The sequence below is a fragment of the Macrotis lagotis genome, chromosome 1 (assembly GCF_037893015.1).
Source record: "Macrotis lagotis isolate mMagLag1 chromosome 1, bilby.v1.9.chrom.fasta, whole genome shotgun sequence".
Taxonomy (NCBI): Eukaryota; Metazoa; Chordata; class Mammalia; order Peramelemorphia; family Peramelidae; genus Macrotis; species Macrotis lagotis.
Window position 1 is genome coordinate 392,757,926 of NC_133658.1, and position 12,548 is coordinate 392,770,473.

The following is a 12,548-nucleotide window of genomic DNA, read 5'->3' on the forward strand; positions in this document are numbered from 1 at the left end:
AAATAGACAAATCATCGACATTTATATATGTCACTAGTAAGAGAGCAGCAAGAGATATAAAGAAAAAATTTCTTTCAAAGTAACGATAGACAATTTAAGATATCTGGGAGTTTACCTTCCAAGGTAGATTCAGAAACTATAAGGAAATAATTATAAAACACTATTCACATAAATAAAATCAGTTCTAAATAACTGGACAAATGTCAATTGTTCATGGGTAGGCTAAGCTAATATAATAAAAATGACAATTCTACCTAAATTAAATTACTTTTTCAGTACCATACCAATCAAACTTTCAAAAAATTACTGACCTAGAAAAAATAGTAAATAAATTTATATGGAGTAAAAAGATCAAGAATATCAAGGGAATTAATGAAAAAAATTGCAAAGAATCCCTAGCCATATCAGATCTAAAATTATATTGTAAAGTATCAGTCATCAAAACTGTTTGGCACTGTCTAAGAAATAGAGTGATTGATCAGTGAAATAGACCAGGTGCAAAAGAAACAGTAGTAAATGACTATAATAATAATCCGCTGTTTGATAAACTCAAAGTTTCCAGTTTCTGGGATAAGAACTCATTCTTTGATAAAAACTGCTGGGAAAACTGGAAGATAGTGTGGCAAAAACTAGGCATAGACCCCATATCAAGATAAAGTCAAAATGGCTATAGGATTTAGACATAAAAGATGACATCATAAGCTAATTAGAAGAAAAAGGAATGGTTTTTCTGTTGGTCTACAGAAAGAGGAGCAGTTTATGACCCAGGAAGAGATAAAGAATATTATAAAAGATATGGATATATGGATAATTTGCATTATATTAAACTGAAAAGTTTTTGAACAAACAAAACCAATGCAACCAAGATTAAAAAAAATGCATTAAAACGGGAAACAATCTTTACAACTAGCGTTTCTGATGAAGGACTCATTTCTAAAGTATATAGAGTACTGAGTCAAATTTATATGAAAACAAGTCATTCCTCAATTGATAAAATGGTCAAAGGATATGGAAAGGCAATTTTCATATGAAGAAATTAATATTATCTTTAGCCATATGAAAAATTTCTTTAAATCTTTATTCTTTTTTAAAATTTTTTATTTATTTGAGGCAATGAGGGTAAGAGTGACTTGCTCAAGGTCACACAGCTAGGCAATTATTAAGTGTCTGAGGCCAAATTTGAACTCAAGTTCTCCTGACTGTAGAAGCTCTAACCACTGTGCCACCTAGCTGCCCCCTCTAATTCATTATTGATTAGGAAAATGCAAATTAAAACAATTCTGAGGTATTACTTCATACTTATCAGATTGGCCAATATGACTAAAAAGAAAAATAATCTATTTTGGAAGGGATTTGGGGAAACTGGGACACTAATACATTGTTGGTAAAAGTGATTAGCCAGGACTCTCATTAGAACTCTTGAACACTATAACTCCCAGTTAAAGATATATTAATAAATGTGTGAAACAATCTAAAAAACAAAGTTCAATGGGTCACAGCAATATAAGAAATCAAAACAGGACAAAGTACAGAAAAGACAATTCAACATCAATCAAAAATTATACTCAAGAGGTTTTGAAAAGTAAAGACACAAGAATAGAGTTAATATTCAAAAAAGAGAAGGAGGTAGAATGTTCCTGGGGGGAAAAACAAATAAGCTTTTTTTTCCCCCCAAAAAGGAATTCACTTAAGATGCAAGTTGGATTAAATGCAAAATGGAAATATTCCATGTTCTTAACAAAAAGAATGATTGAATGTTTATATCAAGGGAGGTGACTGAAATTAGCTTCTAAAAAAACCCTACAAAGCAAAAAGTGAGCATAAATTTCAGTATTTTCGGTTTAAACATTTCAAATGAATTAGTAACCAAGACTGACCAGTTTTCTCTAAGAGAGAATCTGTTAGTGTAATGGCAGGGGTGGGGGGAATTGGGACATATACAGATTTCATTCATTTGCTCACATAGTGGTTACATTGGAGATAAGACTTCTGGGAGAAGTGTGATAATGTACAAAGAAAATACCTTGGAGAGACAGTGTTGAATATGTGGACGGTAACTGGTTCTAATTAGTTAAATATATTGCTGGAAGGAGTCTTTTTTGATTGACTGCATAGCAGATCTATTTGCATCTTCAAAATGGCCTAAATCAATTTTGTCTATCTCATCTTTTGACTTTATTCACACCGGAACTTAATGATTCTTTCTCTCATGGTTTCCAATGCTAAAATGCTAAAATGGAAAGGTCTCAGGGGCTTTGTTCTCATGTGACCCCTTGAGAAATAGTGAGTCTTTGTCATTTTCTTTTTTTTTTTTAAAGGTTTTTGCAAGACAAATGGGGAAAGTGGCTTGACCAAGGCCACACAGCTAGGTAATTATTAAGTGTCTGAGGTCGGATTTGAACTCATGTACTCCTGACTCCAGAGCTGGTGCTCTATCCACTGTGCCGCCTAGCTGCCCCAAGTCTTTGTCATTTTCATTCATTCTTTTCCAATCCCAGAACATAGAGTGAAATCTCTGATTTTGTCAAGAGAATAAAAATGCAGGACCCCAAGAAATGGAATCTTGGAGACTGAATCCAAGCTGAATGTGGTACTTAGCTCAGCAATGTGTGATTTTTGGCAATGACTTTCAGGATCTTAGCCCAGTGGAAGATTTCATCCAACAGTCATACCACATTTGAATGTGAACTTTGTGCAACCAACGCTATGGAAGTGACAAAGTTAAATTTTCTTGTCTAGGAACTGAGCCACTCTCACAGAGGCTGAAGTGAAACAGGAAAGAGGATGCTTTGGTTAAACTGAGGAAAGTGTTTGAACATGCAAATATCACTTTGCAAAATTTTTTGTTGTAGAGGAGTTAAATGAGACTGGCATACCAGTCAATTGCCCCTATCAAGTTAGAAAAGAAAACATCAGGTGGTATATTGAACCAATGAAAAAGAAGACATACCCTCACAAACCCCTAAGAATACCTTGGAAACCTGAAGACTGAGGTAATAGTCTCAGGGTCAGATCATGTATGTTATATATCATTCTTTTTTTAAAATTTTTATTAAAGATATTATTTGAGTTTTACAATTTTCCCCCAATCTTGCTTCCCTCCCCCCCCACCCCACAGATAGCACTCCATCAGTCTTTACTTTGTTTCCATGTTGTACCTTGATCCAAATTAGGTGTGATGAGAGAGAAATCATATCCTTAAAGAGAACAGAATTCTCAGAGGTAACCAGATCAAACAATAAGACATCTGGGTTTTTTTTTTTCTAAATTAAAGGGAATAGTCCTTGTACTTTGTTCATACTCCACAGCTCCTTATCTGGATACAGATGGTACTCTCCTTTGCAGACAGCCAAAAATTGTTCCCAATTGTTGCGCTGATGGAATGAGCAAGTCCTTCAAGGTTGAACATCACTCCCATGTTGCTGTTAGGGTGTACAGTGTTTTTCTGGTTCTGCTCATCTCACTCAGCATCAGTTCATGCAAATCCCTCCAGGTTTCCAATAGAACAATAGTGTTCCATGACATACATATACCACAGTTTGCTAAACCATTCCCCAACTGAAGGATGTTTACTGGATTTCCAATTCTTTGCCACCAGAAACAGGGCTGCTATAAATATTTTTGTACAAGTGATGTTTTTACCCTTTTTCCTCATCTCTTCAGGGTATAGACCCAGTAGTGGTATTGCTGGGTCAAAGGGTATGCACATTTTTGTTGCCCTTTGGGCATAGTTCCAAATAGCTCTCCAGAAGGGTTGGATGAGTTCACAGCTCCACCAACAGTGTAATAGTGTCCCAGATTTCCCACATCCCCTCCAACAATGATCATTATCCTTCCTGGTCATACTGGCCAATCTGAGAGGTGTGAGGTGGTACCTCAGAGAAGTTTTAATTTGCATTTCTCTAATAATTAATGATTTAGAGCACTTTTTCATATGGCTATGGATTGCTTTGATCTCTTCATCTGAAAATTGCCTTTGCATATCCTTTGACCATTTGTCAATTGGGGAATGGCTTTTTGTTTTAAAAATACGACTCAGTTCTCTGTATATTTTAGAAATGAATCCTTTGTCAGTATCATTAGTTGTAAAGATTGTTTCCCAATTTACTACTTTTCTTTTGATCTTGATTACATTGGTTTTATCTGTGCAAAAGCTTTTTAATTTAATGTAATCGAAATCATCTAATTGGTTTTTAGTGATGTTCTCCAACTCTTCCTTAGTCATAAACTGTTCCCCTTTCCATAGATCTGATAGGTAGACTAGTCCTTGATCTTCTAATTTGCTTATAGTATTGCTTTTTATGTCTATGTCCTGTAACCATTTGGATCTTATCTTGGTAAAGGGTGTGAGGTGTTGGTCTTATCTAAGTTTCTTCCATACTAACTTCCAATTATCCCAGCAGTTTTTATCAAAGAGGGAGTTTTTATCCTGGTGGCCTGACTCTTTGGGTTTATCAAACAGCAGATTACTATAATCATCTCCTGCTTTTACACCTAGTCTATTCCACTGGTCCACCATTCTATTTCTTAGCCAATACCAAACAGTTTTGATGACTAATGCTTTATAATATAATTTTAGATCGGGTAGTGCTAAGCCACCTTCATTTGCATTTTTTTCATTAAGCTCCTGGCAATTCTTGACTTTTTATTTCTCCATATGAGTTTACTTACAATTTTTTCTAACCCATTAAAGCAATTTTTGGGAATTTTGATTGGTAGGGCACTAAACAGATAGTTTAGTTTTGGTAGAATTGTCATTTTTATTATATTAGCTCTCCCTATCCATGAGCTGTTGATATTTGCCCAGTTATTTAAATCTGATTTAATTTGTGTGAGAAGTGTTTTATAATTGTTTTCAAAAAGATTCTGAGTCTGTCTTGGCAAATAGACTCCCAAGTATTTTACACTGTCTGAGGTTACTTTGAATGGGATTTCTCTTTCTAGCTCTTCCTGCTGTTTCTTGCTAGACATATATAGGAAACTTGAGGATTTATGGGGGTTTATTTTATAACCTGCAACTTTGCTAAAATTGCTAATTGTTTCCAATAGTTTTTTAGATGATTTTTTGGGATTCTCTAAGTAGACCATCATGTCATCTGCGAATAGTGAGAGTTTTGTCTCTTCATTCCCAATTCTAATTCCTTTAATTTCTTTTTCTTCTCTAATTGCTGATGCTAACATTTCTAATACAATATTGAATAATAGTGGTGATAATGGGCACCCTTGTTTAACCCCTGATCTTATTGGGAATGCCTCTAGCCTCTCCCCATTGAGTATAATGCTTGTTGATGGTTTCAGATAGATACTACTAATGATTTTAAGCAACAGTCCATTTATTCCTACACTCTCTAGTGTTTTTAATAGGAATGGATGCTGTATTTTGTCAAAAGCTTTTTCAGCATCTATTGATATGATCATATGGTTTCTGACAGGTTTGTTGTTGATATAATTGAGTATACTAACAGTTTTCCTAATATTGAACCAACCCTGCATTCCTGGAATAAATCTTACTTGATCATAATGTATTATCCTAGTGATGACTTGTAGTCGTTTTGCTAAGATTTTGATTGCTAAGGTTGCTAAGATCTATATTCATGAGGGAAATAGGTCTATAATTTTCTTTCTCTGTTTTAACTCTTCCTGGTTTAGGTAACAGTACCATATTGGTTTCATAGAAAGAGTTAGGCAGAGTTCCATCTTTCCCTATTTTTCCAAAGAGTTTATATAGGATCGGAACCAATTGTTCCTTAAATGTTTGGTAGAATTCACTTGTGAATCCATCAGGCCCTGGAAATTTTTTTTTAGGGAGTTCATTAATGGCTTGTTGAATTTCTTTTTCTGAGATAGGGTTGTTCAAGTATTTAATCTCTTCTTCATTTAATCTTTTAATCCATTTCACTTAGATTATCAAATTTATTGGCATAAAGTTGGGCAAAATAATTTCGAATTATTACTTTAATTTCCTCCTCATTGGTGGTGAGTTCACCTTTTTCATTTATAATGCTAGCAATCTGGTTTTCTTCTTTCTTTTTTTTAATCAAATTGACGAGAGGTTTATCAATTTTATTGGTTTTTTCATAATACCAACTTTTGGTTTTATTTATTAATTCAATAGTTTTTTGCTTTCAATTTTATTAATTTCTCCTTTAATTTTTAAAATTTCTAATTTGGTATTTGATTGGGGATTTTTGATTTGTTCTTTCTCTAATTTTTTTAGTTGCATGTTTAGTTCATTGATTTCCTCTTTCTCCAATTTATTTATATAAGCATTTAGAGCTATTATATATCCCCTGAGAGTTGCTTTGAATGAATCCCATAGGTTTTGGTATGTTGTTTCATTATTGTCATTATCTAGGATAAAATGGTTAATTCTTTCTATAATTTGTTTTTTGGTCCACTCATTTTTTAAGATGAGGTTATTCAGTTTCCAATTTGCTCTGGGTCTATATCTCCTTGGCCCAGTATTGCATATGACTTTTATTGCATTGTGATCTGAGAAAGATGTATTCACTATTTCTGCCTTTTTGCAGTTGAGCATTAGGTTTTTATGTCCTAGTACATGGTCAATATATATCATTCTTAAAAGAAAGTTTCACATATATTTCAAAAGGATGAGAATTGAAAGCATTCTTCCAAATATAGTCCAACTATTAGTTTTTGTACTTTAAAAAAAAGCATGCATAGTTTATATATCATTAAAAAGTATCCATACACACCTATATGAAACCAATTTATTAACCAAGGAGCAAAAAAGACATGTAAAAAATTCCCAAGGTTAAAGAGCAGCTTGTCATTGATCATTGACTATTGGACAAGTGTCATATACCTTAATTTATTATTGCAAAACTTTGACTTGGTTCTACACTCTACATAGTTTAGTCATGTACTACACACACACACACACACACACACACACACACACACACACACACACACATACATATATATTAACAGGTCCAAGTACAACGAGAATCCCAGTGTTCACACAGAACATTATTGTTTACTTAAAATATGCCACCAAACACAATAATATGAAGGACAATTGATATGAAATATGGATTCTTTCAGGGAGATGATTTAAACCTACTATATTTTTGCTATCCTTAAACCCATTATCATCATTTCTGTATAGAACTGAGTATGTGACTTTCAAGACAATGAGAGACTTATACTAAAACATTATATCAATCAATGCAATTGATGCATGCAGATGACACCAATTTATATAACTCCACTGGGGGTGGGGGGAGACATGTTGAAAGCTAATTTATCCTCTAAAACTCTCTTTTGATATCAGATTGACATTTGAACTCATTAAGTGTAAAATTCTTAATGTGCTTTAAAGGAAAAAAAATAGAAACTAAAGGCTTTAGCTTAAATCCGAACGTCAAATTTAACCAATGGAGGAAGACAATACTTGCTCTTCTGCTTAGGACCTTCAAGAACAGGAAGAGAGCTGAGGTTATATATGTAAAAATTTTCATAAAAACAGTAAAGGCTAGGGGCAGCTAGGTGGTGCAGTGGATAAAGCACCGGCCCTGGAGCTGACTGGAGTACCTGGGTTCAAATCTGATCTCAGACACTTAATAATTACCTAGCTGTGTGGCCTTGGGCAAGCCACTTAACCCCATTTGCCTTGCCAAAATCTAAAAAAAAAAAAAAAAAAAAAAAAAAAGTAAAGGCTGAGGTTGATGATAGGTATGTACTAACAAATCTGTAGAATATAATTGAACATTCTTTATCTCTAGATGGCCAGTATAGAATGGTTAAGATCCAAGAATGGAATCAAAAGGCACTTCATGGGCAACATGCACATGAACTATATGTAAACAAAAAAATGTTCAACACACATCTGAGTCATGCAGATTTGTTTATTGAAATGGAAAGATTTGTGGTAGCAGTTCAGAATCAGGTCACTGTAGTCAGAAATTACCAAAAAACCCCAAACAACCCAGGTTTATTGATTAAAGTAGATTATACAATGAGGTGGTGGAAATGGTAATATATCATGACATAAGATCGATTATCTACCAGATACCTAGGAAAAAAAGCACAATCATGTGGCTAGAATCATAGACTGATTAGTTTTTGCTAACATAATAAATAACCATATCTTACAAACATCAAATATACTTGAGAGTTCAACAAATAAACAACAGAATTAGAGCATCATTTAAAGGTAGGAATACCAATGTATTATTGGAGGAGGTATGAATTGGTCCAGTTATTCTTTTTTTAATTTTTGTTTTTCCAAGACAAAGGAGTTAAGTGACTTGCCCAAGGTCACACAGTTAGTAAATATCCAGTGTCCGGGGTCAGATTTGAATTCAGGTTTTCCTGACTGCAGGACCAGTGTTCTATCCTTTGTACCATGTAGCTGCCCTAGTTGACAATTCTGAAAAGCACTTTAGAACTATTGTTGATACGTACTTTAGAAAGATCAAAGAAAGAGGAAAAAATCAATATCTAACAAAATATTTCTAGTAGCTCTATACACAGTAGCCAAAACTCAAAAACAAAAAACAAACCAACAATGTAAAATCAAATTTGTAATTTAAGGAGATCTCCTTTTGTTTAGAAATAGCTAACAAATTGTGGTATAAGAATGTTATAGAATATTATTGCTCCATAAGAAATGATGAAATGGACAGTTTCATAAGAAATCAACATTTATGAACTGATATAGAGCCAAATCAGCAGAATTAATACAACTTGTATTTTAACAACATTATAAAGTAAAACAACTTTGAATGTGTTTAGAATCTGGATTAATATAATAACAAACCATGAAGAGTATTAAAATTCAGAATGAGATATTCATTTTTAGACGAGGCAATGTAGGAATTTGTTTTGATTAATTTTTCTTATTTATTGTCAGGGTTTTCTTTTATATTGTTCAATTTTGGAGGTGGGGAATGTTAGGATAAAAATAAATGCTTATTATTTGGAAAATTTTTTTTTTTTTTTACAAAGGAGCATCATAATATTTTAGATAAAGCATTGGGATAGATATGAGAACCATGTTTTAATCCTGGCCTTAATAATGGCTATGTGAAAACTGAATAACCTTTTCAGCTTCAATTTCCTCATCTGCAAAATAAGGCAAATAATTGAACACTTACTATTTCTCAATTAATATTTACTGAGTATAGGTCCTCCAGAGAATACTGAGATGAAAATGGTCCTTGCTCTTATAGTACTTACAAGTCTAGGGGAGATGTGACATGTTAATGGGCAACTGATATAAATCTGGAGAATCCTTAAATCTATTTATGAGGCTAATGTGCTTTTCTGCATATTGTGAAAGGACTATAAGTTAGGACCCCCCCCCATCTTTCTTCTTAATAAAGCTGATTAATTAAAACTGGGCAACTATTGATTTTCCATTAATCCTTTTTTTTTTATAATGTTCTTTCATAGAATTTTAGTAGAACCTTGTTAGAATGCTTTTCATCATCCTTTGGTGACAGAACAGGACTACATGATAATCTTGTTTTAGATCAGCGGTTTTCCATTTGTAGAATGTTTCTATCAGTGCTCTGTTTTCCTTCCCTGTATACTTTCTACCCTCTCTAATCATGGATCTTTTTTTTTAGATTTTTCAAGGCAATGGGGTTAAGTAGCTTGCCCAAGGCCACACAGCTAAGTAATTATTAAGGGTCTGAGGCCAGATTTAAACCCAGGTACTCCTGACTCTAAGGCTGGTGCTCTATCCACTGCACCACCTAGCCACCCCTCTAATCATGGATCTTCAAGGCTCTTATTCCATAACTCTCCATTTAACTGCCACTGACCCTGCTGTTACTGCCCAAGATGGGAAACATTTACTGCTGGCATGATGCAAAAACAAAAACAAATATAAAATGAACAAAAAAAAATTTGAGATCTACTCTACACCAGAAACTCTGCTATCTAGGGGTCCAGTTTCATGAAATTCAATAAAAAGATAGTTTTGGAGGACTTCATTTCAAGGATTCCTCTTTAAATTAATATAATCCTGGCTGATCTCTGTCTTTTTTTCCTCCTTTGGTCTCCTGAACCAATGAGGTTCTCTTAGTTCAGAGATTTGTGATACCTTAATCCCTAAATTCCTACCTATTGTCCTTGGGTGTTCTGGTTCTAAACAATACCTACTCCTTGTTTCTCTTCTGTCATCATTTACCAGGGACCCCATATCACAAATGTACTAATAGTGGGGTTTATTCACAAAGGAAAAGAACATTATAGAGAAATGTCAGGAATAGATTGATAGTCCATATAAAAAGAAGGTACAGTTGGGATAGCTTCCAAGTAGTCTATCTTATCTAACATATATAATCATACTTGTGCTTTAATAATGATAGCCTACATTTATATGCTATTTAAAGGTGTACAAAGTGTTTTCTTCACAACCTTGTAAATAGAAGAGCTTTACTTATGCCATTTGATGGACAAGGAAACTAAGATTGAAAAAGGTTTTATTTGTTGGCTAGGATAATACCTTAGTCAGCATCTAAAGCAGGGCTTCAATCCACACTCTATTTCTTTCTGTAAACCAGTATAGTGCAATTGAAAGTCAAAAGGAACCTCTGCTTACCTCTCAGCTCTGTTTCTTACTACCTCTGTGACCTTGGACAAGACACTTGACTTTTCTGAACTTGGTTTTCTCACTTGTAAAATGAAGAATTTGAAAAGAAGATCTAAGGTCCCAATCAGTTTTAAGCCTTTAAAGTCAATGATTCTATAATTTGTGATTTATAAGTTTTGTTTACTGATACAGATCACAGTTCTCCATATCTTAAATGGTCTTCATGAGCTGATACAGCTGAAATAATTCATCACTAAATGGTCAATCTAATGAAGTGGAGTAGTTTTATATAATAGATAGAAAGGGTTGGCTCCTGCTATGGCTCTGCTGGTATATACTTTGAGGGCCCAGTCTCACTTTCACACCAGAATGAGGTACTAGAGCAGGGTTCTAGTGGAATATATATAGAACTAATGATACATTGAACTATATTTGCCCCAATTGAGAATGACCTCGTGTTCTCTGCTGGGGATTTAATCTTGCCAGGTAGTGTGGTCCTTGTTCCTCTCCACAAATCATAGTCCACCTCCTCCTCCTACACCTCTCAGACACAAAAGCACCACAAATCAATAAACAGCTAATCATTTTGATCTTCACATCATTTGAAATGCTTAGGTTCAAAAGATTTCCCTCAGGTATCCCAACACTCTAACATGAATTCACAATCCTTGTGCACATTATCTCCCCAAGTTTATTACCCTGTCCTTCCCCCAGGAAAAGGCAATACAGTATACACTTTCATCCTTCTTATAACAAGGTTGTACACTGTGTGAGGTGCTAGTCTTCGCTTTGGGGAGCAATATCTCAATGCCCATGCTGGGGAAAGAGCTGAAGGCTCCAAGCTTCTTCACTCATCCACTCTCCCATGGACATGCCAGGAAACTTTTGAGGTAAGCAGCAATGGACTCACACTCTTAGTCTTTGAACTCTTCTACCATAACCCAGTGTCTCTAAATCTTTATCTCTCTGTGTCACAATCTACATCTCTTCCTGTGTCTCATTCTGTATCTTTCCTCTTATCACTCTTGTCTGAAAAGAATTGGACCTATCCCACATTCCCACAGTCTTTCTGTATCTGTGTCCTTATGTCTCCCCCTCTATTTTTTCCTGCCTGTCTCTACTTCACACACACACACACACACACACACACACACACACACACACACACACACCACATGCCTCCAGACCCTGCAAATTCCCTCACAGTCTGATCATCTAGCTATTTCCTGGTGCCTCTGAGTAACACTGTGAACCAGTAATCAAGTGCCCCCCCCCATAATGGTTCCAAAAATCTTGAAAGATGAGAAGGAATTCTTCTAATAGAGGGGGATGATATTTGCATATGTCTTCACCCTTCAGAGAGCCTAGAGAAATGGGAGCTTATTATTATCTGGAGAGATCCCAGGATCCTTCAATGCCCTTTCTTAGAATTGTCTTTCCATTCCAGGGATACTTGTAGGCTTAGATGAATTAAATGGAAATTGGGGAGGAGTGTCAGGGGATCAAGAGGTGACTTCACCTAATGTCTTGAATAATGCACTAGGATTCTGGGACCTAACCCCCTCTCTAATTAGTTAGGAGGGAAGCCAAACTCCCGGAGGCTTTAATCAGTTTCAAACTGCTGAGCTGTGGAGCTGCAAGTTTGCTGTTCAAGGGTCCCGACGGCTGTGTGCTAACATTGTTCTTCTCCCAGCAAGTTGAGGTAGGAAGTAAGACCCAATGAATGAATGAAGTGATAATGACATGTGTTCAGATTCTATCAAGTAACAGGGTTTTATAACCACGGTTACTTCTGAAAATTGCAATCCACTACTTAATCCTTTGCTATTATTAGTTCTTGAATGTCTAATAAATACGTGTAGGTACAGCCTCTGATTTTACTTTTGAGTGTATTCATGCATAAAAGTGCATGTGTGTGTGTGTGTCTGTGTGTGTGTGTGTGTTTATGAAGTAGAGACAGGCAGGAAAAAATAGAAGGGGA